We start from the raw sequence: 4,763 nt of genomic DNA, 5'->3' as shown, positions 1-4,763 counted from the left end.
CTAAACGCGTCCTCTCCCAGGGCCCCACTCCCGCAGGGCTGGCCTGCTCTCCCACATTCCCAGGGAGCTCCAAGGGCTAAAAATAACCAACTCTTTCTGCTTTATCCAGAGAAGTGGAAGTGTGCACTTCATTTAGTAACACTTTCCAGTTTTGAAAACCCCACTTTTTCCCACACATATTTTTAAAAATTGCCTTTGGAGACATCCTCGGAGGAAAAGATACTCAGGGTCAATTTTGCTGAGGACCTGCCATTTGTAACCCAGCAGGTCCTGATGGCAGGCCCAGATTTCAGGGAAAAGTGCCTGGTGAGAAGAGACAGAGGGGAAGAGGAAGGAAAACTTCTGAACTCGCCAAGTAGCTGCCGACTGCAAACCTCTGGGGTGCCGTGGCTGAGGGTGGTAAGACCAGCTCGCAGGGATCAGGAGAGTTGTCGCCCGCTGTGTGTCTGGCCCGGCCCCTGTGTGGTGTGTCTCCTGCACAGCATGCGTGGCTTGGAAGCTGTGCTGGGCTCTGCCGGGGTGGGCAGGTCAGGGCTCCCCATTCTCCGAGTAGGAAGCACCCCCGTGTCCAACGCGTACCCTCAGACACTGAAGGGAAGAGGTCATGTTAGTCCCTCCAAGGATTGGCTGTTGGTGGTCGGTGCTGTTCCCTCACCTTCCTTCTCACTGGAAGGAGAGCTGCACCTGTCCACAAAGCTCCCAGTCCAGACCTGAGAGGAATTGCTGATGCTCTTCCACCTTCTGCTTATGACAAGGAGAAGCCGCCCACTTGCTGGCTGATGCTAAGTCTGGGCAGCCTTAGCTTATTCCATGGTGACTAAACCCCCAACCCGCAACCTGCAGCCACTGCAGTAAGATATGAAAAGGAAATAGGGGCGTAAATGAGAACAGAGGTGACATGGATGTATAAACGAACATTTTTCTTATGAACAGAGTCATAATTTGGAAAATGAAACAGAGACGCTAAGACCCCAACCTCAGCAGTAAGGACCCAGGGATGACCTCACCTGGAAGGGCAGGGGACAAGGCGGAGTGGCCACAGTGTCACCAAGCACGAGGACAGGACGACAAACACACTAAGGCTTCCCAGACTTTAAAGATTTATTAACAGTCAAAGAAAATACCTGGACTTTAAAAACCTGATAGTGTGGTCCTAAAGCTCATAGAAGACTGCCTGAGCGTGAGGAGCCAGGCGGCAACTTCAGGGAATTCCAGGACCTTCCTCATCAGACGCGAGGCCATTGGGTGAAGCTGCAGTCGCTGAGGGAAACACGCTGCAGTGGCAGGCCGTCAGCTCATCCTGGAGGAGGCAGATGAAAGAGTCTGCGTTCACGTGGGGACTGTGCTGCGGTGAAACGACAGCCCACCAAAGGCTGATGGCATAACCACTAGTTAATAAAGAGTTTCTGCAATCAAGATGTGGAATCAAGAAGTAAATTACATAGAGTAAAATTAGATCTTTCCCATCACTTTAAAATATGCTTGACATTAAGTCGATTTGATTTTAATATAAAAACATAAAAATGAGACAAAACAGACAATGTTTATTGTTTTTGAAGATAAAATGATATTTTAGAAAAATATGTAAGAAAGCACAGCAACATTAGATCTGAATTCACATTAAAACTATAATTTAAAATAACAGTAAAAATATGGATGCAAATAAACCACAGAGTAGGGTAGCTATAAAAATATATAATAGGGCAGTGCAACGGTGGCTCAGTGGCAGAATTCTCGCCTGCCATGCTAGAGACCCAGGTTCGATTCCCGGTGCCTGCCCATGCAAAATAAATAAATAAAAATAAATTAATAAATAAATAAATATATGTATCATAGGCAGAGTCCCCTTTACATGTAAGAGTTTCTTAGAAATAATAATTATCATATCAGTTGAAAAATGGGCAAAAGACAATCACAAAGATGAAAATAATAGTTAATAAACATGGAAAAAATGTTTAGCTTCATTATTGACCAAATAAAGGTAATTTAAGCAGGAAACTATGAATTTTTTAATAGCATAATACACAACATTGTTAACTGAGGCGTTTTGACCTTCTGATGAGGTCGTTGAAATGAACAAACTTCCTGGAGGCAGCAATTGAACAGACATAGGCACGGCTCCCCTCCTCCCCGAAAACCCAGTGTTAAACCCATCAGGGGTCGCTGAGGCCGGCACCCGAGCGTGCGGACAGGACCTGTTGGCTCAGAGCAGGCTCAGGGCGCATGTGGAGCGAGGGCCAGCGGGGATGGGACGGGTCACGTCCCTCTAAAAGCCACGTCCAAGTCCTCGCCCCGGACCCCTGCCTGTGACCTTATGGAAAAGGGTCTCTGCAGGCGGGACTGGTTAAGACAGGGTGGTAGAGGGTGGGCCCTGATGCCCTATGACTGCTGTCTTTTGAGGAGGGGCAAAGAGTCAGACAGACGCACAGGGGCCGCGACTGAGGGAAGCTGGAGAAGAGACTGGGGGCTCCATGGCCCTCGGCCTGGGAGGGGCAGACAGGGCCCCCTGGGGCCTTTGGAGGGCATAGTCTGGCCCACCTGGACGTGGGACCTGTTGTCTCGAGCCCCCGGGTTTGTGGCGCTTTGTCAAGTCACCCTCTACCCTGTGCACCCAAGACCTCCCAGACTGCCAGCCGTGCTGTCATTGAATGCCGCCAAGAACGCCGTCCTCGAGCTGGACATGTCTGGAGGCTTGAGCTGCTTCATGTCTGCCATGGGACCAAGGCCCAGGAGAGGGGTGGTGGGCGCCCCGAAGCCTGCCTGAGCGTCACCCAGCATTGGGAAACCACCGAGTGAGGGAGCCCAATTGCTTTGACTGGCCCAGACCCGGCTCTGGGGCTGATGTCACCTCTTTTCCTCCTGGAGGCGGGGGGAGGAGGGGTCCCCCAGTGGGGGGTGGGTTTCTCCACTCCTGGGCAGGGGGTGGGCGGCCGGTAGCCCACAGTCCCATTTCCCCTCGAGCCCCCTGCTCCCTGCAGCAAAGAAGGACCCTTGGCCTTGGCCTGCTTTCCACTGAGCCTGCTGCCGCCAACAGGCAGAGCACGTCAGGCCCATTGGCTCTTTACCTGCAAGCATCCCTGCTGGGGTGGGAGGGCTGGCAGTGTCCATTCTTCCATGGAGAAGAAAAAAAGAATGGAAACAAGAATCCTGAATCCAGGAGAACAAAATAAGGGGAAGAAGACAGAAAATGGGAACAAATATCCGCCTTTCGACCCAATTGGGAATCCAAAATTTACTGAAGAGGTAATAATAAACAAAATTAAGGGGTGCTGGGTTTTCTCCATGCGTCGCCCAGTTTGAAGCCAACTTTAGCAGGTTTTGAAGTCACCACTGCAGGTCTCAGACTTAGATCAGTGCCAGGGTTCAAAACTGCATTGCACCTGGGTCCTCACTAAGCTTAATTACAGTACCCTAAAACCTAGGGGGCTGCTGAATACAAAACATAGACAAAGAGGTTGGACTCACCTTGCCCACCCAGGTATCTAAATATCCCACTGTGGACGAGATATGCTGAGCCAATGAGCTAAAGACAAACATTAAGGAAGATCTTTGGCTCTTACGAATAGTCGGGTTGAAATGGCGTCCCATGGACCCCCCACCCCCACCCCAGCTAAAACCGTCGATACAGAACAGGATCCCAAAGGGCCCAGCCCATTAAACAACGTGAGGGGTGACTGGTGGGGTGGAGCCCACGGCGGGGGGACCCGCCATGGTGATGCCAGAACCGGCTGTGCCCGGTCAGCAGCAACGCCTGTTCCGCAGCTGTGGGAATGTTGGGCAGCTTTGCTCCACGCCGCAATGCTGCACACGCGCCCACCTCCACCACATCCCCATTCAGACCAGTAAATGCCATAAGGGGCACCTCTAAAGGGGCCCCCAGGCGATGCTCCCCCAACACCCTGCTCTGACAGTATCGGGGCAGGGAGGGGAAGGCAGGGAGAGGGGAGGGAGGGGAAGGAGGAAAGCGCTTCCTGGGCCTCTATGAAGCACCCAGAGTAAACCTGGAGCCTCTGGCAGGTGTACAAGGGCCAGGCTGCCCCTCACTCCCTGTGACATGGGGCAAGAGCACTGACCTTGCTGTGAGCATGAGGCAGGAAAAGTCATTTGCTTTATTTTTTCCTGAGGATGTTGAAAGAAGGAGGGGAAGTGGCTTATGAAAGAGAGCAAGCAGTTGTGATATGAGCAGGGATCTGAAAGTAGACAAGGCTTGTGGGATGTGCTGTGTCTCGTGGTTCATCCTCTCTCCTCTCTTCTTGCTCTTGCCAGCCCAGAAGCCCCATCTAGAAACTCCACAGATACTCCAGTTTGTACTTGTCGACGATGAAGTTGTGCCCCACTCAACTCAAGTCCCAGGAAATGACTCTGATTGTGGCCTCTCTAACAAATGAAGCACACATTTTTCTAAGCGTGACTCAAAGGATGTAAATTTCATGAATAAGGCAGTTCTAAAAGTGGATGGGTAAGTGCTGGCTCTGCTTCCCGGGATGATGTTGTAAGATCTCACACACACGTGCACGCTCACACACACAGAGAAAACAGTGTGGCATCTGTGCGCAGTGCACACAGGAGTCCCCTGAAGGCATTGGAGAGTGACCAGCAGCAGGTGGGCTTGGGGCAGAGTGCACGCTGGAGAAAGGGGGTTGGATGGGCGAGCGCTTGTTTCTGTCATTTGAGCCTGGGGAGGCAGAAGTGTTGCTGGCAAAACCATAGCCTTTATGGCCTGGAGAGTAAGAAAAATGGAATTGGGGGGGCTGTGGTCACCA

The 4,763-nt window shown here is 51.6% G+C and overlaps 1 long non-coding RNA gene across 1 annotated transcript; it reads right to left on the bottom strand.

Moving 5' to 3' along the window:
• Positions 1-1,348: 1,348 nt before the first annotated feature.
• LOC143667836 (uncharacterized) lies at positions 1,349-4,124 on the bottom strand. The gene is made up of 3 exons (XR_013168150.1): positions 4,074-4,124; positions 3,066-3,147; positions 1,349-1,406 (listed from the first exon to the last, which is right to left on the bottom strand). It is a non-coding gene; the product is annotated as an uncharacterized LOC143667836 (long non-coding RNA).
• Between the last annotated feature and the right edge of the window lie 639 nt (positions 4,125-4,763).

This window comes from Tamandua tetradactyla, chromosome 23 (assembly GCF_023851605.1).
Source record: "Tamandua tetradactyla isolate mTamTet1 chromosome 23, mTamTet1.pri, whole genome shotgun sequence".
NCBI lineage: Eukaryota > Metazoa > Chordata > Mammalia > Pilosa > Myrmecophagidae > Tamandua > Tamandua tetradactyla.
The sequence above is the reverse complement of the archived record's forward strand: the minus strand, read 5'-3'. Positions and strand labels throughout refer to the sequence as shown.